This window comes from Palaemon carinicauda, chromosome 19, assembly GCF_036898095.1.
Source record: "Palaemon carinicauda isolate YSFRI2023 chromosome 19, ASM3689809v2, whole genome shotgun sequence".
NCBI lineage: Eukaryota > Metazoa > Arthropoda > Malacostraca > Decapoda > Palaemonidae > Palaemon > Palaemon carinicauda.
Genome location: NC_090743.1, coordinates 104,044,024 through 104,053,420, shown reverse-complemented (window position 1 = coordinate 104,053,420; position 9,397 = coordinate 104,044,024).

Here is a 9,397-nt window from a genome sequence, read left to right as displayed (position 1 = left end):
ACAAGTGTTTAGGCCTGTTTAGGGCCAAAGTGATGAGATTAAGCTGAAGGGTGAAAGGTTAAAGAGTTTAGTCCCAGTAAGTTAGAGAGACTGGGAGAGGAGGGAAGGGTTCTCAGTGGGAGGGGAAAGAAGCAGTTTTAAGCATAAGTACTTATTACTGCTTGCCTGGTGTCACTGGGTATGCCTCTGGCATGCCAAGGACAGCGTCTAAAAGATTTTTCTTATATGAATGCCTGCTTTAAGCAGGCAGGGTCAAGAGACCCAGTGTTTAGGTCCTGTTGAGGGCCAAAGAGTTGAGATGAAGTTTTAAGGGTAAAAGGTTATAGAACATGGTCCCAGTGAATTAGAGGGGCAGGGAGAGGAGCGGAGTGACTTGTGTTAGAGGGCAAAAAAGGGCGGGGGGAAGCCTTAACCAAGGAGAAGAGGGATAAGGGTGGTTGAGAGTTGATCTCTGCATAGGCTGGGAGAGACTGTCTTCTTACCTAGGTGGGGGGTAAGATCGCAAAAAACCTGCAAGCGTCTATGTTTTTGAGAATGTGGGCAGTCACCTGTTCTGCAGTATGCGCCACTCCTTGGCCGAGGTTTTGCTTTAGATTTGTGGTTTATGGACAGTGGCAGAGGTAATGCTCTAGCGGGAGTGCCGGAACAGCTTCGCAGTACTTGCATTGCCTACCCTCAGGGTTGATGATTTCCCATGAGCAAGGGTACCCTAACCTTAGTCTGTGGTAGATTACTGCTAGTTTGCGGAGCGTGTTCTTTGGTAGATCATGTGGTGCCAGGTTGGTAGTGTTGATATACCATTTTGCTGATTTTGACAAGGCAAATAGGGCTTCTCTGATGGAGTTATGTAGTTGTGTTTGACAGTAAGTATTCATTGCTGATTTGAATTGTTCATGCGATGGGTTGAGGGTTATGCTGATAGTGGTGACTTGGAGGGCCTGCTTTGCTAATCGATCAGCTTCTTCATTACCGAGTATACCTATATGAGTGGGGATCCAATTTAGTGTGACCTGTCGGTTCTGGAGAGCATGTGTGTGGGCTATCTGTCTGATGGAGGAGATAATGAGTGTGTTTTCTCGGATATCTTGGCTCCTGATTGCTGCCATGGCTCCTCTGGAGTCAGTATGTATCGGGGTTTTACCTTGACTGGTGAGTGAGTGTGTGAGGGCTTTGAGTATGGCAACTAGTTCAGTTTGGAGTGTGGAGGCATTGTTGGAGATCCTCCAGCAGTCCGAGAAATGTGGGGAGTAGACTGCTGCAGCTGCCGCAGGAACCTCCCTGTCTACAGAGCCGTCAGTATAATACACAATGTCAGCGAGCGTGAGGGTGATCGAATCAAGGGCCACTCTAAAGCCCTGTGCTGGGGGGCATAGCGCCCTGGAGAATGGGAGGGTGGTGTAATGGTACTTGATTGGGCTGGGAATCTAGGGGTTTTTTTCCAAAAAGTCCCGGTGGAAGGAGTCTTTTTTGAGTGTAGATAGCTTTGTGTGAAAGACGGTGGATCTTAGGGCTTGATAAGATGGTCAGCATAGGTGTGAGGAGGGGCCAAATCTTCCGAAAGAGAGATTAGGCCTTGAAGTTTGTTATGAAGTGGGCAGTTCCGGTTGGTCTTGAAAGTTTTGAAGATTATAGAGCTGTTCCGTGAGTTTATCCTATCTGTGAGGGGCAGGAGATGGGTTTCGGCTCGAAGCAGTGAGAGCCTGGTCCAAATCGAGGCACCGAGGATGGTTCTCATGGCATTATTTTGAATTATTTCGATGGTCTTTTCCTGTGTAGGGCTGAGGGTAGTGAGAACAGGGGCTGCATATTCTCTACCAAAGAGCGTACAGCCTGAATGTAGAAGTGTCTTAGAATGTGATGTGTGGCACCCTGGTTTAGGGACGTGATGCGTCAGAGTGCGTTGAGTCGGCTATTGGCCTTGTGCTTGAAGAGCGTTATTTCGGGGGTGGGTGATAGCCTGAAGTTGAGGTTAACACCTAAGTAGGTAAAGTTGTTGACCCATTTAATAGGTGTTCCTAGTAGGTTTAGTGGAGGTGGGGGGTTGAGAGTGCTTGACAGCCATGGCTTTGGTTTTGTTCGGGTTTATTTTCAGTCCTAAGACCTGGCAGCTTGCTGCAATGGTGTCTAGGGCGATTTGCATTTTACGGTGTTTGTTGTTGACGGTTTGTGGGCAGACAACGCAGATATCGCCTGCGTAGATGAAGATTTGAATGCCCTCCGGGTAGTCTTCTTTCTATATATTTTCAATGAGTACATTGAATAAGAAGGGGCTTAATATCCCTCCTTGTGGAGTGCCATTTTCGAGTGGTATGTATGGTGACATGGCTCCCTGGAAAGTAACTGTAGCTTCTCTGTTTTGGGTATATTTCTGCGTCCGTGCAAGGAGGTGGCCTCTGACGCCTTTGATGACTAGCGATGTCAGAATGGCGTCAGAGCTGGCTAGCTCATAGGCCTTCTCAAGATCAAGGAAAACAACTAGTGCGCTTTTTCCGTTGACTGTGGCCATGACATCAGCTAGACATTCTTATGTTCCAATGCCTCTCGTGTAGGCATAGAGCCTGTCGTGCAAAGGGCCCACCACCCACTGAAGTCGCCGGAGGACCATCTGTTCAGCTACCTTACCAGTGCAGCTGATTAGGGCAATGGGACGATAGGCATCTATTTCCTTAGGCTTTGGTATTGGGTAGGTGTCCTGTTTGTTCCATGGTTCGGGCCTGATGTGCTGTGCATGCGTTTGGTCAATTATGTGTAAGTAGCTATTTTGGGCAGGTTCGCCAAGATGCTTTAGTATAGAATAAGTAATGCCATCGGCACCAGGGGCCGTGTCTCTACATTTAGCTAGGGCAGCATCAAGTTCGGCGGAAGTGTAGAGTGCATCAGTGCATGACGGTTCATTGCAGGCTGCTCTGACTAGGTCATTTCTTCTGGGCCGAAGTTGTTCCTGCCTGACCTGGGTAGTTGGGCATATGTTAGTTGATTTCGTCCAATTTGCAAAGGTTTGAGCTATGTTCATGGTCTCTTGATGGGGTTGAGGATGAGTGGGCTTGGTCTGGTGTCTTTTGGATCCTGAGACCTTGTTAAACCAGGCCCAGATGGCTTTGAGAGATGTTTGTTGTGAAATTTGGCTGCACCATTGGAGCCATTTTTCCCTTTTTACTTCGTTGGCAACTTGAACTGCTTTGGCTATGAGCTCCCTCAGTAGGAGGAGTAGCCCATCAGTCCTGTGCCGTCTGAAGAGCTTCCTTTTCCTTTTTATTCGTCTGTTCATTTCTTTTATGCGCGGGCAGTAGTACCACGCATCCTTATGATTGTGTTGCGGGTTCCTGCCTTTCCTGGGCATGGAGGCATCCGCAGCCATGGTGATTTGTTTTGTAAACTCTGTAAGGAGGAAGGTGGGGTCCTCAGATGGGTTTTCTGCGAGCTGGAGAGCCCATGTTGTCATGTGCCTCTCAAAGATGTCCCATTGGCCAAAATCAGGATTCCATCTTGCCGGGGGTGGTGGGATTGGTGGGAGTTTGGGGGTTGGTACCATGGCGAGGATGGCGAAGTGGTCACTGGCGAGGGACGGGTGTAACATCCAGGAGGCGGTGTTGTGGAGGGCTCTTGGGATGAACATTAAATCTAGGGTGCCACCAGCAATGTGGGTGCTGGCAGGTAGCCTGTTCAGAAGGGCAACGTTAGGGAAATCCTGAAGGAGGGAGTATAGGTGCCTCCCAGTGGGCTTTGTACTTGGAGAGTGTAAAAAGGGGTGGTGAGCATTTAGATCACCTGCTAGGATGGCGTTGGAAGCGGAGATGGAAGCAAAAAGGTTTTCAGCTTCCAGAGACTTTCTCGGGCTTTTATATATGTTGTGTTGGGTGAGTGTTGTGTGGGCCAGTCTGATTTCTACACTGAGCAGTTCAGCTTCTCCACACTGTATTGTCGGTAGCTTTGTTGACTGTATTGTGTCTTTTACTAGTGTGAGTGGTCCCCGTGTTGTGTCCGTGCGTGGAGTTTTGTGTATAGTGTATCCTTTGAAGGAGAAGAGTGAGTTCTCCCTGAGCAATGTCTCCTGTAAGAGGACCACGTCTGGCTTGAGGACGGCAGTCTGAGATTGCAGGAGTGCATACTTGCTGCTAACTCCTGCGATGTTCCACTGCATAATTTTAAGTCCCTTGCTGGTTTCATATGTGTGTAGGTCAACTTCAGAGTCCGAGCTATTATTGCTGTAGGGATCCATGGTATTGGGTCAGGTCCTTAATCAGGTTTGCTATGATGCGCGTGTAGTCTGGGGAGAGCCCGGGGGCCCCATGAAGGGCTGAATGGAGGTTTATAGGGATTTCTTGCAATTTTTTAATGCAAGAGTAGCAGGGTAAGAGATCGGGCTGGGAAGGAGAGGTTGGACTGGGTTCCAGTGATAGCCTACTATTGGGTAATCTGTTTGCCGAGTGGTTGGGTGTGGGTGAGGTGGTAGCAGAGTGCTGTACCACAGGGAGAGGCCCGGTCGAGCCTGAAGAGCCAGCAGAGTGCTGTCCGAGCCTGAAGAGCCAGCAGAGTGCTGTACCGCAGGGACAGGCTCGGTCGAGCCTGAAGAGCCGGCGGAGATGCTTGGGCAGGAAGAGATGGACGGGTCGATATCTGGTTCAGGTGGAGGGACCTGCTGTGAGGATGTGGAGGGGGTGGGGTCCGAGCTTGCTGGAGAGAGGGGAGCAGGGGTATGATGGGGAGGCGTGCAAGGAGGTTCGGTGCCAGAGGAGCGGATAGCTGGTTTTGCAGCTTCAGCGTAGGATTGGAGACGTAACTGTGGAGGATGGTAGGATTGGGATGGGTGAAGGCGGAAGGAGGGGCGGGAAGGATTGATTTGAGTTCGTGAAGGTGCTGGGGTGCCCCTTCGATTTAGCTCATTGATGAAAGCTGGGCAGCGTTTGTTCCAGGCGAGATGGTCGGCGGGGCAGTTGGGGCACTTGGCTATGTATTTGCCCCAATAATTTAGATCGAGAAATTGGGGAGTGGAGGGGCCTGTAAAGGTGCATACTACTGTGGTGGTATCAAACTTCTGCTTGTTCTTCTTGTACTGTTTGCGAACAGCTTCTAAAATGGCCCGGTGTTCGTTGATGAAATCTAAGTCAAGATAGAGGGGGTATCCATACACATAAATTTTTTGCCTTCTTTGGGAGGGGTTGAGTTCTGTAAAGTGGCGATAGTTCCTAAGGGTTTCAATTATTTCAACATTCTTGATTTTACTGCTAAGTCTATCAATTTACTAGGGGAGTGGTTTGAGTTAGTATCCCTAGAGGCTTTGAATCTTGGAAGATCTGCTAGGGAAGGAACTGTTGGTTGTAGTTTACCTGCGACATTCAACGTCATGTTCTCCGTGGGCCTCCTATTACCTTGGGTCCTTGTTTTTGCGTGCCGTGCACTCTCTTGACTTCCTATGTCGGGCTTGGCAGTAGGCAGTGTCTTGAGCCTGACAGAGGGGGAAATAGCAGTTTCCTGTTGAGGGGCTGCTGAAGTATCCTTTATTCCTGTCTCTGGTCCGTTATCTGTTTCATCCATTTTGGGTACCGGGTCGGGAGAGCCTGTTTCGGATTGCGAAAGGTCGAGGTGGAGGCGTTCAATGTCCGAAGCTCCGGCTTCAGATTCTCCTTGGCTGGTGTGGGAGTCTCTTCTCATTCTAGAAGAGTCTCCACCATTTGGGGAGATAGCTTCGACACTTTTCCTTTTAATGCCCCCTACAGAAGGGGTCTGGGCGCCATCATCAGCCATTGTTAGGGCAGCAAGTGTGATGAAACTTAACACAAATGACTTGTAGAGCAGAAGCAAAAGATGGCTGATAACGGTCCGTTGCACGCAATGCAATGGGGAGGTGTTTGGTTTCACTTAGTCAAATGGCACAGGGCAACAGAGCACTAGGTTGGGCTGGTTGGATGTGCATTGTCTAATTCTAGAGAATGAGATAAAATAGAGCTTTGGGTTGCAAAAGCCCTTCTTGACACACTGTTTTATGGGTTATTTCAGGAAAAGCACTGGAGTAAATAGCTGTTCTGTGTTGTCTGAGGCTGAGAGCACTTAAAAAAAAAAAAAAAAAAAGATTAATGATTGCAAGTCGAAAAAAAAAAAAAAAGATTAATGATTGCAAGTCGTGAAAATTTCGGTTTTAAACCCTTAGAGTTTTGTGCTTTCTGGCCGTTAAATAGAGAGACTTAGTTCGGTGATAGATTCGTTGTATCAGGTATGTTGCCACATGGTTGGATCACTGTTGTGTTCTCACACCATTGAAGTAATTAATCTTGGTAAAAATGAATCTTTTAACTTGAGTCTTTGTGAGTAAATTCTTTAATAAACAAACTGAGGTCGGTGAAAAAGCATGATTTTTCGCCGATATTCACGGGAGAAGGAGCTTATGAAAACACTTATTGTTTGTTCTTCATAGGCGGAAAATCGTGCACATATTCACTGAGACACGTGGCTCTAGGCACTGGAAATATAAGCACAGCTTTACGCCGATATTTACGGGGGAAAGGAAACACTTATTGTTCGTTCCTAACGGTGCAATAATAGCACGATTTTACGCCGATGTTCTTGTTCCTTATAGGCGCAAAATTGTGCACATATAGACTGAGTCACGTGGCTATAGAGTCCTTTCATTATACGTCATCAAACTTCCGGTCTGCCATCTTGGAGGACAAACAAAGACGCGTTCAGTGAATAGCTGTGGTTGAACTGTTGAATAGTTAGCCATCTCATCACATTCACACAATGCCCAGTTTTTGTGCTACGGTTGGCTGTGGGAATCGAGGACAAAGAGATGACAAGAGTTTCTACCGCATACCGGCAGTTATTCAGAATCAGGACAAAGATACAGAAGAATTATCCAAGCGCAGACGTGACTTGTGGTTGACCACAATATCACAGGCTGATCTACGTGAATCCTCACTACCCTACGCACGTATCTGTTCTGATCATTTCATATCAGGTCAGTCTTGGCTAGGCCCTAAAAGTATCATTATTCCTGTGTAAACATGCTATATCTGATCGCATGGGTGACTTCACAAGTATCATCGTCAGTTCAGTGTTTAGTGTGTGTGGGGGAGGGGGCATCTCAGTTTTTAAACATCAAAAGGTGCATCTCAGATTTTCAAAACAAAAATTAAAAGCGCCCATATTGGCTATATTAACAAAGGCTACTTACCTAGGTCTCTATTTCGTCAAGGTGCTAATGCCTATATATAATTAAGTGTATATTTATATTTATTTTAATTTTTGTATTAAATTGTGCAGACATACAGGCCTATGTGATGAATAAACATTGATTATAAATAATAATAATAATAATAATAATAATAATAATAATATCTGAAAGCTGGTTTAACCCGAAGGGGTCTTCAGCTTATATATGAAACATCGAAAAAATAATTAAACTTGCGCATTTAATTTCAAGGAGGCAAAACGGTCATCAAAGAGCATTACAATAGAGTTTGTCCATCATATGTTTATATGTATATAAGAAATTATAGCATTTGTAACCAAACACAAACACAATGGTTAGGCATGAACTGATAAAAGATTTGACATTATAATGCAAAACTTTTACATACATTTTGACAATCAAAAATTATAATACACAAGGTTAGGCTAAATGATCAATATTAGCTTTATAATCTTAAACACTCTCTTCATTGGCCCAGTGTTTATCTAATTTTGGACTTAAAAGCATTAAAGGGAAAACAAGTAGTTCACCATATCAATGTATGAAATACTAGGAAAATCCTCAATATTTTGACCGAATGAATTCTGCATCTGGTATGGATCTAGGCCATCAATTAGATCGAGTTTCTGCTTGTAAAAACGCTCATCATCACCCGACAATTGTTTGACTAAGTCGCTCTCATTGTCCATATTCGCTGTAGCAGCTGCCATGGTTTAGCTTTGTATGTCCTCCAGCATGGCCGCCGGCGATTCCCGGTGACATCATTGAAAGGACTCTATATACTGAGTCACGTGGCTTTAAGCACTGGAATGATAGCACGATTTTACGACGATGTTCTCGTACCTTGGGCACCATCGTAAGCTAAGCTTGAAATGAGAGGTGCTGTTAAGCACCTTCATCCCAAAACGCCTTTGCAGATTTGGTTATTTTCAAGACACGACACAGAATAGGATGATTTTCGCTGGCATTCTATTCATCTAACCTCGCTGGCCAATCTTTCCTCTATTAAATTCATGGCTTCCTCCCTTGAGAATCCTGAGAGTTTACTTTAGATTTTCTCCGAATAAAATTAGGCAGAAGACGTCCTCCTCCATAAACATTGGGAAGCAGAGGAAAATTGACCGGATGTTTTCTTTTAATCAAATGCTTTTCTTAGGAAAGGGAAAGTTGGTTGAGGAGAATCTCGGGGTAAAGAAAAAAGTTGAAATGTGGAGAGTATCTTCTCAGGAAGGCGCGAATGCCATCATAGTCCACAGTATATACTTGGGTGGTCTTTCCCTTTTATTGCTGAATGACGTTTGAAAGACATTGTGTACAGTATATATATATATATATATATATATATATATATATATATATATATATATATAAATATATATATATATATATATATATATATATATATATAAATATATATATATATATATATATAAATATATATATATATATATATATATATATATATATATATATATATATATATTAACATTATGTAGTATACATAGGCTATATACATAAACACGCATTTAAATATATATATATATATATATATATATATATATATATATATATATATATATATATATATATATATATATATGAACACATGTATCTCTTATCTATATCTATCTATCTATATATATATATATATATATATATATATATATATATATATATATATATATATATATATATAAAATAAAGAGGAGAACGAAGAGTCTGGACAACATCTCCCATATTTATCGTTGCCGACAAATAAAAGATATTGTTATTGTTAGTTCCAGTTCTTTTTACAAACTTAATGTTGTCACAAAGTGTGCATATCTTTCATAAAAATTTTAAGTTTTGCATATTTTGCTGCCATCAATAGATTTTTATATGTTTATCATTCCATTTTTAACAATCACTGAATTTCTTAATTCGTATTCAGTATTCTTTAAAAATGCTAGGCATTTAACAATCTATTCTATGTGGTACTATTTCTGATTTTAATGTGAACAAAATAAACGAAAAATTAAGAATGTCAGTTTTGATGTTGTACCATTATTCACCTGATTATTTTCAGATGTGAAAAATTATTTATAATACGTTACAATATGAATAGCTGGACATGCATTCTCTCAGTACAACTTAGAATTTATTTAGATATTTGTAATTTTATTTAGATATTTGTAATTTACCAAAAATTTCATTTCAAGGAGAGAGATT